Here is a 12742-nt window from a genome sequence, read left to right as displayed (position 1 = left end):
ACGCAACGAAGGCAGAATAAAACAATATAACAAAAGTATGAGAAGTTAAACACAGAATAAGCAATGAAGGTGATAAAGGAGAAATGTAGAGACAGAGATAAGAGAGAAGGATGCTGGAATGAACAGATTTCAGAAAGAAAGGAGCACAAAATAAACAAATAAGGAGAGTAAAGCGAAAACGGAAATTAATAAAAACCAAACGACGTCGCCAGTTAAAACCTACAACGATCGAAAGGAAGGCAGAAAATAAAAAATATGACAGTATGAGAAGTCAAACACAAAATAAGCAATGGGGGTGACAAAGGAGAACATAAAGAAGAATGAATTCCACAAAAGAAGGGCATTCATTACTGAAGAAAGAGAACACAAGATAAAATATATGAAAAAGAAGAAAACAATAAACAAGTGACTGAAGGACGAAAAGAGATAAAGTAATAGGGTATAAACGTAGGGAATATAGACACTCATATAATATAAATTACGCACAACCGTAAACCGCACTCACCACAGTGCGCTCCTGGTGTACACATTTCTCAGTATAGGAAGGTGCTGGTGTACACCTGGGTCAGTAAAATGAGCTGTTGGTGTGAGCATTGCTCGGTACAAAGAGCTGTTGGACATGGTTCATTATGGCATAAGCATGACTCGGTAAATGTGTCTGCTGATGTTCCTATAGTTCGCCACTTAGAGCTGCTTATGCATGTGTTGAACAGTACTGATGTAAGTGTGCCTCAGTACTGTGGAGGTATGAAATATCGAAGAGGGACCATCAACTTACCACGTTATGGTTTCCAAAATATCAAGTACATGTATACCATACTTAACCCCACGTCCGTGTACCTTGACAATATGTTAATCAATCAGTATTTGTAAGCGCAGCTTATCATCTGTGAGGGTATCCAAGCGCTAAGTTGCAGGGCTCGGTCGAAAAGCTATGTCTTTAGTCTCTTCCTGAAGTCTAACAGCGAGAGTGAGGTTCGAAGGTGGAGTGGAAGGCCATTCCAGGACTTGGCGCTGTGGTAGGAGAAGGAACGGCCTCTGCTGTGGGTTTGGCGGATGCGCGGCGTCTGTGCATGGGATGTGGAGCAAAGGTCTCTGGATGGTTGGTGGAAGTTCAGGCGGTTGTTTATGTAAGCTGGTCCCAGGTTGTGGAGGTTGTTTTAGGCGTGTGTCAAGATCTTGAATTGGCATCTTTTCTGGACAAGGAGCCAGTGGAGTTTCCTTAGGTGTGTGGTGATGTGGATCCACTTGGGTAGGTTGAGAATAAGTTTGGCCGCTGAGTTCCGTATAGTCTGGAGTCTTCTCATGAGCTCAGTGGTGGTCCCTGCGTACAGTGCATTGTCGTAGTCCAGCTGGCTGGTGATTAGGGCTTGCATGACTGTTTTCCTCGTGTGGATAGGGAGCCATTTAATGATTCTTCAGAGCATGCGGAGAACATTAAAACAGGTGGAGGAGACTGCATTGATCTGTCGTTTCATGATGTTTATAAGGTACATAGCTATGGAATTCAGATTTGTAAATCTATACATACTTAAATGCACTTGCCTCGTTATTTTTACTACTGTATTCAGGTATGTCTAGATTTCCCACTTGATGTTCCAGATTGCAACCCCTCATAAAGAGCTGTTGAGGGTGAACAAGTCCCGGTAAAGGAAGCTGGTTCTAGTACACACTGCTCGGTAAAGTGAGCTACTTGCATACTCCTATCTCAATTCAAAGATCTGCTGGGTGTACAGTACAATCACTGACTGGTGTATATGTGACTCATTACAGAGAGTAGTGTTGAGTACACATGGCTCAGTAAAGAAAGCTGCTGGTATACATATTGCACAAGACTGGGTTCAGAAGTTATTGGGAGGTGGTAGAGTTATCACAGCCTCCTAGTCCAAGTAGGCTCCAGTTGTATACATTTGGGCGATGAGAGAGAGCGGTTCATTTAGCTCTGGAGTCCTGTGGCTTGCTTACTATTGGACCACCAAATTTAATGCCAAATGCACCCTTTTAGCCCTTGACACTCAGAATAGCAAGGTATCCCAGTTCAGTGCTTACTTGGACATAAACCCAGAACGGCCAGTCAGTTTTTTTATTTTTATACACTTTTTATCTATACAAACATTTGTTATCTGGGTCTGCCGCCGTTGGTCTGACATGGTATAAAAATAGTAATTACATTACCGGTCGGTTCCCCCATTGCTGGCTATATGATTATGAAGGGAAAAGGTCTAAAGTAGGAAAATAGAGCCAGATTGGAATAAGTCGAGGAGGAAGATAGGACAGAGATACAACCGTATATACTCTCTTGGTCTGATCGCAGTTTTGCTTCTGGTCCTTGACTTGTCTCTTGATTATATCCGACTCTTATGGTGGCTCGTACGGGACAAGGGCTTTGTCCAGAACTTCCCATAACCCTCTGGATGACGCTTTCCATGGGAAATATTGCACCGCCAGATTGTCCGCTCCCCTGAGGTGGGTGACCCAGTTTAGCCAGCCTTTGTAGGATGTTTTTGAAGTGTCTTTCCAGTTCGTTCGTACCAGTTTAATCGCTGCTGTCAAGAGTAGGTCCAATAGTTCTCTCTCCCCCCTCTGTGGGGAGGTTGGTTCGGATAAACGCCATAGTGAGTGAGGCAAAACTCCTTGGGATCTTACACTTAAAGACATTGAAAAGTCGAACACCCTGTCCCAGAAGTTCTCAAGTGTTGGGCATTGGAATATAAGGTGTTCCAGCTCCCCTTTGTTGCAATTCCAACAAAGTGTGTTATCTCTGAGGCCTAGTGTGTGTAGGCGAGCTGGGGTCCAAAATGTTTTGTGTAGAAGCCATAGTTTGGTTTGGGCTAGGACTGGGGTGATCTTATTTCGGGTAGCTGAGGCCCACAGCTTTTCCCACTCCTGTTCATTTAGTGGTGGTTCTATAAGTTTATCCCAGTATCCCTTTGTTTTGTGGTTGAGTTTGGATTTGAGAGGTCTCTAGTGTTTTGTATAGTTTTGATGCTTGGTGGCCTAATTTATTTATGATTGCTACGTATTGGAAGATCGAAGTGTCTGTTATTTTAGACTTTGTTAGGGCCGTCTTTATCTTTAGAAATCAATACAGATCTAGGTCTTCTAGTTGGTAGGATGCCTTCAGTTCAGCGAATGTAAATGGTGTTGTTTTTTTCTCTAGTTGGTATGGGTGTGAGATGCCCTTTGCTATCCATGTGTCATATCTGAGAGTTTTCCCCTTGTATTTGATATTGTTGTTCAGCCATAGTGTCTCTGATTTGGAGCCTTTGATGCTGACTTCCATTTTTTTTTACGCTTTTTAAGAGCGCTATCTTGGTATTCCTCAATATTGGGTTGTTCGTGTGTGGGTATAAGTTAGTTGTTAGTAGGGCTAGTGGGTTCAAGTTGTTCAGAATGGCTTTTTCTGCCTGTAACCACACTGGTGTGTATTCTGGTGGCTGTTCTACCCACTGTATGCCTTGTTTAACTAGGAAAACTAGTTGGAAGACCTTGAAGTCTGCTAGGTTCACACCCCCTTGCACTTTTGGTAGTCTTAGTTTTTTATGCTAATCCTCGCTTTCTTGTCGCGCCATAGGAATTTGGAGCACATTTTATCTATCTTTTGGTGGAAGTCCTCTGTTAGGAAGATGGGAAGCATGCCTGACTGATAATTTATTAGAGGCGTGATCATCCTTTCTAATGTTTCAATTCGGCCCCACCATGTCATGAATTTAGGTGACCAGTCTTCTAATTGTTTCTTTACCTTTGCCAACAGAAGTTTCTCGTTGTGCCGTAATGTGGTTATCAGGTCACTACCGAATAATATTCCTAAGTATTTGACGTGGCTTGTCTGCCAGGCTAGTCCCGATTCTCCCAACACCTCCCTAGAGCAGTAGATATTTAATTGTATGCACTCTGATTCTTCATTGTTTTTTTTTTTTTAAATATTTTTTTTATTGTATTTTGACAATGAAAGAACATATAGAACATAATATGAGTACTTGACATGATTAGTTGTAGAGCAATTTCAGTCGGCCAGTGTTCATAATACATATCCCCTACAGGGCTATACATTGAGGACACGAGAGATCCAATTGTACATAGATCATGACATCTACCGCGCACATTCCTACACAATGCCGAATGGGTCATAAGTTACCTCATGCTGAGTTTTTCCCTCCGCCTCCCAGATAATGAACCCTAATTCTCTGCTTCTCCCTCCAACTCTAAGCCATAATATTTCATCCATGGTGTCCATACTGTCTTAAATTTCCGCGGACAGCCCCTAGCTTTGTACGTCACCTGTTCTGCAACCATGTATAGGTCTAAACATGCCCTCCGTTCCTTTAGTGTGGGCGTTTGTTGCACACCCCAATATTTCGCTATGTCGCGCTTGGCCACTACTAATCCCAGGTTAGCCAGTAGTAATTTTCGTCGAGGGATATCTACCTCTGTGGAAATACCCAAAAGAAGGAACCTCGGCTCCATTTCTATCTGGACCTCAAGGTTACTATTAAGTTCATTCACAATCTTCCCCCAGTATGACTGAATTTCCCTACATTCCCATATGGTGTGTATGAAAGTCCCATCTCTCCCATGACATCTAAGGCAATTTGGACTATCTGCTTTTCCCATTTTGTGAAGGCGGGCTCTGTTAAAATATGTTCTATGTAAAATTTTATACTGAATGATGCGTAAGCGAAGCTTGATTGCCACCTCCCGAGGGTGCATGAGAGCGGCCTCCCAATCTATGTCTTCCAATGTTCCGGTAGTCTCCTCCCATTTGGTTCGGAGTGGACCAAGCTTATCCGGCATATTATTGAGTAGTGTTTTATATGTATAGGAAATAGCTTTAGTCGGGATCTCCTCTTGTAATAGGCAACCCTCCAGTGGAGCATACTCTGGTAGTGCCTCCCCCTCTAACCCCTCCGCCATCCATGCATGTTTTAACCGAAGATATGCATACATTTGTGTAGCATGGAGTTGATATCTGTCTTTGAGTGTTTCAAACGAGGCAAACACCCCCTTTCTAGAAGGTCCCCTATCTTGGAAATGCCAATCAGGTCCCATTTTTTAAAACCCCTAAGCTTCCCTATTTCGGACAGTCGATTCCCTTCCCATAGCGGGGTCTCCCTGGTGCATTTCTTGTCCCACTGCATTTGCCTCTCCGCGTGTTTCCAAGCCTCCAGTGTCCTCCGGGTTGCCTGAAGTAGTTGGCTACTGCCCTTGCCACCATATATATAGTGAAGATATGTACGATTTCTGAATTGTGATCTCTCCAGCCTATATGTCAAATGGTCTCTTTGTATATGGATCCACTCATTGATAACAATAAGGTGGGATGCCCTGTAGTATGCCCTGATGTCTGGAAGAGCCAGACTACCATTATATACACTTCTTTGCAAGGTTCGGAGTGCTACCCGTGGGTATGCACCATCCCATAGAAGCAAGCGTACCTCACTATCTATTTGATTGAACAATGTGTCTGGGATTTTATGATCGATATTTTGCAGCACATAGAGCAGCTGTGGATCATTTTATACATGGCGGCCCTGCCCATAATAGTTAGGGGGAGTTTGCGCCACCTCTTAATGTCTTATTGAAAATTGTGGATAACTCTCTTAACATTACGTGCCAGGCTTTCCGCGATATCAGTGGTAATGTAAATGCCAAGATATGTGAAGCCTTCCGTTGACCAACGTAAACAATCAGGGAGCCTCTGTGGTTCCACCGACCCCCAATTGGGTATAGTGTAGATTTACTCCAATTGATTTTGTATCCCGCATGCTTCCCGTATAACTCAAAAATCTGCAAGATTCGTGGGAGGGTCACACTGGGGTCGGTCACGTACAATAAAATATCATCCGCATATAAAGATATGCGTTCCTCTTTGAGTGTTCTGTTATCGTCTACGAACCCACCTAATCCAGGGGTAGTTCTGATAACACAGGCAAGAGGTTCCAAAATAAGAGCAAAAAGTAGCGGGGAAAGAGGACATCCCTGTCTAGTTCCCCGTTGTATTGGCCAAGGTTCAGAAAGATCCCCGTTGACCCGAGCCCTAGCCATGGGTTTCGTATAAAGTAGCGCTATCCAATCTTGGAAACCTGGCCCAAATCCAAATTTCTCCAGGACATACCTCATAAAGGGCCAATGAATGGTGTTGAATGCTTTTTCAGCGTCTAGGGATAGCAGTAAATGTGCAGTGTCTCGATCTCGAACGACGTCCATCCAATTGGCCACCCTGCGTAGATTATAACGAGTGGCACGTTTAGGCATAAAGCCAGATTGATCACCCTGAACCAGTGATGTAATTACCCGTATGAGGCGTGTAGCGAGGATGGTGGCTAGTATTTTAGTTTCAATGTTCAACAATGATATAGGACGGTAGGAGCACAATCATCTAGGGGTTTCCCGGCCTTGTGAATCACCACTACAATCGCCTCTCTAAGATCAATAGGGAGCAACCCTTCTTCTTTAGACTCCTGGAACATCTTAAGTAGGTGCGGCGCCAGAAGAGAGTTATGTTTTTGAAAGAATTCTCCTGGAAGGCCGTTGGGACCCGGGGTTTTCCCCAGTTTCAACCTGTTCATTGCTTCCACCACCTCCTCCAATGTGATTTCTAAATCTAGAGCCTCTTTTTCCTCCAAGGAGAGACATGGTAGATCAATGTCTTCGAGATATTTGCATAACTGTGCATCGCACACCTGTGTTCGGGCGGTATAAAGCGTGACATAGAATCGGGCAAAGGTCCCAGCTATATCTTGTGGCGTCGTGTAGGATTTGTCTGCCTCCCTAATAGAGGCAACCCACCTAGATTCTTGTTCCTTTCTTCCCAACCATGCCAGTAGTTTACCTGCTCTATCCCCTGTCTCATACAGTCGATGCTGTGTTGCAAGCTGGTGCGTACGCACTTCCCTGGTGGCCAACGCCTGGTACTCCCGACTAGTGATGTCGATCTGGCGGAGGATGCGTGAGTCTAATGTAGGGGCTCCTTTGCTTTCGAGTTCCAGTAGTTTATGTTCTAAACTCAGGAGCATTTGAGTTTCGCGTCTCTTCTGATGCGCAGTGATATTTTGTGCTCTATCACGTAACACTCCTTTTGAAAGCTTCCCAGAGTGTGATGGTCGATTGAACCGAGCCAACATTCTCACGAAAGTCAAGTTCTATTTCTACTCTGATTTCTTTGGCCACTTGTGGATCTTTCAGGGCCCATGCACTCAGCTTCCAGGAGGTCCTGTGCCCGCCTCTTTGTGTCCCCACCTTCATATAGAGCAGTGAGTGATCAGATATCCCTCTAGCCAAGTATTCCACTTCTTCTACATTGTAAAGTTCTCCAGCTGGGGCAAATAAATAGTTCAACCGGGAGAATACCCGATGGGCTCCAGAGAAATATGAATATGCACGTCTAAACGGGTGGCGACTTCTCCATAGGTCAGTTGGCCCTAGGGTCAGCTGAAATCTTGCAAGGGCAGTGGCCTCGCCAGACCCAGTCCGGGCCAGCGATGGGTCCAGGGAGAGATCGCTTGCATCATTGAAATCACCCCCAATTATATGCGTGGCGGGGTCTGCCTGTAAAAAGATTGCAGTTACCGTTGCTGGAGACGTGAGGGAGCACATACGTTAACCAATAACCATGCAGTATGGTTCCAGACACCCTGAACTGCCACATATGTACCATCTGGGTCTTCCCATTTTCGTACAACCCTGAAGGGAGGTGACTTTCGTGCTAGGATCGCGACTCCTCTTGAACCTCGAGAGAAGCCCGCATGTGCCAGAGTAATGTATTGCCCCCTGTTTAAGAATGAACAGTGTGGACCCATAAGATGTGTTTCTTGTAACAGTACAAAGTTTGGCTTGAGCCTTTTGAGGTAATTCGCAACTAAACCCCGTTTAATCTTATTCCCCAACCCATTGACGTTCCACCTCAAGACTGTGTATTCTTCAGCGACCATAGTATTAGTAAATGTAGTGCGTGCAATCCCCACCACCTTCCCCGTGGTGTACACCTATTGTAATACTCTTGATCTAATTGTACCTGCATGGGGTGTTGATTTTTCATTGTTAAGCTTGTACCCTGAAAGTTCTGAGTATTCTTTTATCGTGGACATTAGTGCTTCTATTGAGGCCTTGGGTTGTTCTGTCATTATCAGGATGTCATCTGCATAGGCTGCTAGTTTTATGACCACTCCATTAAAGTTGACTCCTTTGATTTTTTCATTCTTTTTTGCGCTCTGAATTAGGGGTTCTAGTGCCAGGAGGAAAAGTGACGATGAGAGTGGGCACCCTTGTCTGGTTCCCTGTTGGAGCTTGAACGTGTCAGAGAGTGACCCATTTACCATGATGCGCACTGTGAGGCTTTGGTATAGGGCCATTGTCATTTTGATGTAGTCCTCCCCTAGGTTGTAGTTGTGCATGGATTGCTCTAGGAAAGCCCCATGACACCTTATCAAAGGCTTTCTCCGCGTCTAGTGCTATAGCCACTGCTGGTGTCTGTCTCGTTGAGACTTGTTCTAGTATGTGGCAGAATAGGCGTGTATTATCGCTCGCCATTCGGTTTCGCATGAAGCCGACTTGGGTGTTGTGAGAAGTTGGCCTGATGTATGATGTCACTAGTTATAGTGTACACCTTATATCAGTCCAAATACCCTTATGGTGATTGGTTGTAAAGTCAACCTTATAGACCAGCTATCCTAGTGGTAGCATGGACAAGAGCAGTCTTAGGCTAAACTCTGAATGGCATGTGAAGCCAGCTGTGATACCATATATAATCCCTTGAATACCAAATGAAAGGACACCACAACAGATATATATAAAATAAAGTGTATTTATTCTAAGCAAACCCTCAGCACTCTTTATGAGATTAGAGGTAAGTACAACACAGTCTTATTAATGCATACAGTAAGTCACACAGGTAAGTAATACAGTTAGGCCCTAGGGGCCACGCAAACCATATACTAAGTAAGTGGTATAAGAACCACTGTCACGGAAATAGAATAGGCCTAGGCCTAGGGAATCGCTGGGGCTACACTACACTAGCGTTAGTTAGGAAGTGGGAGGCCCACGGGATTCGTGTGCAGAGTGGAAACACTCACGCGTAATGCGTAAAAGTCAATAGCAATAGTACAGTTTAGAAAATGGTAGATTTAGGACACTTCCGGAGTAGCTAGGAAGTTGAGACTTGAAAACTAGACACTAGGATAGTCACTATCCTGATGAGCACCGGAGTACCCAAGTTACCTAGCCCACAGGCTGCGGGTGCATAGGGGTGAAGATGCGTCGTTTTCGTCGTCGACTCCTATGGATGCCTGAAGAAAGATGCTGACAGGCAGTCAGGGAAGAGTGTCCGGTGGATCCCAAGGCTGGGATCAAGAAGAGAAGAAACCTGCAAGCAGAAGGGACAGAGTCAAGGTCACTAGCCAGTGACCACGTGGAACCAGGAAGGAACCAGGCGATGTCGTGAAGAGTTGCAGGTGAAGGTGAAGCTTGTCGCTGCAGCCAGGAGGACCAGGAAGCGTCGAGGACGACCAGGACCAGGAGGCGAGCTGTCCCACGAAGGCTCTTGCTGTCGGCAGCGTCGAAGTTGGACTAGGACTCACCAAGCCTTGGCAAGCAGAACCCACGAAGAACAAAGGACTTGCTTCTGGTGCAGACCAGGAAGGTCTGGGGTGCTTCTTCTTTGCAGAGAAGCGGGAGCCAGTCTGGAGGAGCCAAACCAGCGCAGAAGATTTCAGGGTGCGTCGTCACAGAGGCCACTAGCCAGCGGGCAAGCAACCGGACAGACGCGGCAAGCAGGAAAATGCTGAAGGGCCCCACGCAGGACTCGTGGAGTGTGGGGGGCTGACCTTCGGTGCAGATGGTGCTTGGGGTTGGGGCTTCTCAATCCCCGGTGCACAACTTCGAGGGTACCTCAGAAGCTGCGCTGTAAGTTACTAGCCACTTTTCCCAGGTAGCCGGTCCCACGTCGCTCGTCGCCTCCACGGATCTCAGCTCTGCTGCAGATGTGGATGAGGGTCGGAGAAGTCTGGAAGTCAAGGCTCTGGTCGGGCTCTGCAGTCGGTTCCTCGTAGAACGGTCGCAAAGCAAAGGGTAGTCTCTTGATGGTGCCTGTTTGCACAGGGTAGCCACTCCTTGGCTACAAGGGAGATTCTTCAGTCTTCTTCTTTCGTCGAATGTCGAAGGTCCAGAGTTTCTGTTCAGTTTTGCAGGTTCAGGATAATCTAAAGTCTTGAGGCCCAACTCCCACTCTTATACTAATCTGGGGGGCTGGGATACCTGCTAGGTCACGCCTTATGGGTGGTACCTGGGAGGGGGTGGTTACACCCACTTCCCTTTGTCCAGTTTCGCGCCAGAGCTGGGGCTGGAGTGCCCCAGCGCCGGTTTGAACTGGACTATGCAAGGAACACCTTGTGTGCCCCAGGCATGTCTCATTCCTTTCAGCCCACCCTGCCCCAATACACTAAAGGCTGTCTGGGGAGGTGCTAGCACCTCCCCAAGCAGGAAACCTATTGTCCAGGCCTCCCTGGCTGGGATCACTCCCAGCTGCAGGAGGTCAGACTTGTGTCGTGGCAGCAGCATCCATTTTGTGATGCTGAGGCTTTGGTCAGAGGCTAACAGTTGAAGTATGATTTTAACATGTCTTTCCCTCTAGAAGGGGGGAATAATATTCTCATGTCCAGAAATGGCATGGGGGTATTATTCCCTAGTGTTAGACACCTTACACGACATGTTTTGATAAAGCCAAACCATAGTTACCATAACCGTCTAAGATTATAAGGCACTTTAAGAGTATATGGTAGGCTATATCATAGAACAGCTATAAGGACAAGGTTCCGAAAGCTGCAGACAGGCTCAGCTCATGCTAGAGCACCATCTCACATGTTACCAAGCACTCTGCCTCCAGGATTGTCAAGGCCTGCCATAGGAGTGACTGATAGGTACACATGTGTCTATATGTAAGTTAGGTATAGGAATACTACACCTAAGCAAGGGGTGATTACACGACCTTGCCCCAGCTGAGTGATCAGCCAGTTGTGTCAAAATGGAAGGCCAGGCCAGGGGTGGCATAATACATGCTGCAGCCCCTGGTAGGCCTAGGGTACACCTATGCCCTGGGTACCTAGGGTACACTGTACAGGGACCAATAAGGTGATCCTATCCAAATGGGTTATGCACCTAAAGTACATAGTATTAATTTAGAGAGAGAACAGCAGGGCTGTGGGTCTGATTAGCAGGCCCACAGCCACATCTAAGTCGAAAACCAGTAAAGCAAAAGCAAAAAGTGGGGGTGAACATAGAAAGCAGACCCTACTCTCCTACACAACCCCCCCCAAACGTAGGGACATTAAACTAACCTTGACCAGTTGAGTCTTCATGTTCTAAGTGGAAATATCTGGAGAGTCCATCTGCATTGGCAAGGTCAGTCCCAGGTCTATGTTCCACTGTGAAGTCCATCCCCTGTAGGGAAATGGACCACCTAAGAAGTTTGGGATTTTCACCCTTCATCTGATTTAGCCACAAGAGGGGCTTATGGTCTGTCTGAATCTTGAAGTGAGTGCCAAACAAGTATGGCCTCAGCTTCTTCAGGGCCCAAACCACAGCAAAGGCCTCCCTCTCAATAGCTGACCAACGTTTCTCTCTAGGGGTCAGCCTTCTACTTATAAAAGCAATGGGCTGGTCTTGACCATCTACATTCAGTTGTGAAAGAACAGCTCCCACACCTAACTCAGAAGCATCTGTCTGGACAATGAACTCTTTGGAGTAGTCTGGACTTTTCAGAATAGGTGCACTGCACATGGCCTGCTTCAGGTCATCAAATGCTTTTTGACAGCTTACTGTCCACTGAACTTTCTTTGGCATCTTCTTGGAGTTCAAGTCATTAAGTGGTGTCACTATGGACCCATAGTTCTTAACAAACTTTCTGTAGTACCCAGTCAGGCCCAAGAAAGCTCTGACCCTAGTCTGGGTAGTTGGAGGAACCCAGTCCTTTATGGTCTGGATCTTGCTCTCCAGTGGTTGAACCTGACCCCCACCAACTAGGTGGCCCAGGTATACAACCTTGCTCTGCCATATCTGGCACTTAGTGGCCTTGATAGTGAGGCCTGCCTTTTGCAGGGCCTCTAAAACATTCCTCAGGTGGACCAGGTGATCCTCCCAGGTGGAGCTAAAGACAGCAATATCATCAAGATAAGCTGCACAATAATCATCCAACCCAGTAAGGACTTGATTCACCAGCCTTTGGAAAGTGGCAGGTGCATTCTTCAAACCAAAGGGCATTACCACAAATTGATAATGTCCTCCTGGGGTCGAGAAAGCAGTTTTGGCCTTTGCACTCTCAGCTAGTCTGATTTGCCAGTAGCCTGCTGTTAGGTCAAATGTGCTCAAAAACTTAGCAGCTGCCAGTCTGTCAATGAGCTCATCTGCCCTAGGTATTGGGTGGGCATCTGTCCTAGTGACAGCATTGAGACCTCTGTAATCCACGCAAAACCTCATCTCTCTCTTACCATCTTGGGTGTGAGGTTTTGGCACAAGGACTACAGGACTAGCCCAAGGGCTCTCTGAAGGTTCAATGACTCCCAGCTCCAACATCTTTTGTACCTCAACTTTTATGCAGTCCCTGACATGGTCAGGTTGCCTGTAGATTTTACTCTTCACAGGCAGACTGTCACCAGTGTCCACCTCATGGGTGCACCAGTTTGTCTGACTTGGGGTCAGAGAGAACATATGTCTGTAGGATTGCAGAACTTGTCTGCAGTCCTGTTGCTGA

The sequence above is a fragment of the Triturus cristatus genome, chromosome 8 (genome assembly GCF_964204655.1).
Source record: "Triturus cristatus chromosome 8, aTriCri1.1, whole genome shotgun sequence".
Taxonomy (NCBI): domain Eukaryota; kingdom Metazoa; phylum Chordata; class Amphibia; order Caudata; family Salamandridae; genus Triturus; species Triturus cristatus.
Note: the sequence above shows the minus strand (reverse complement) of the source record.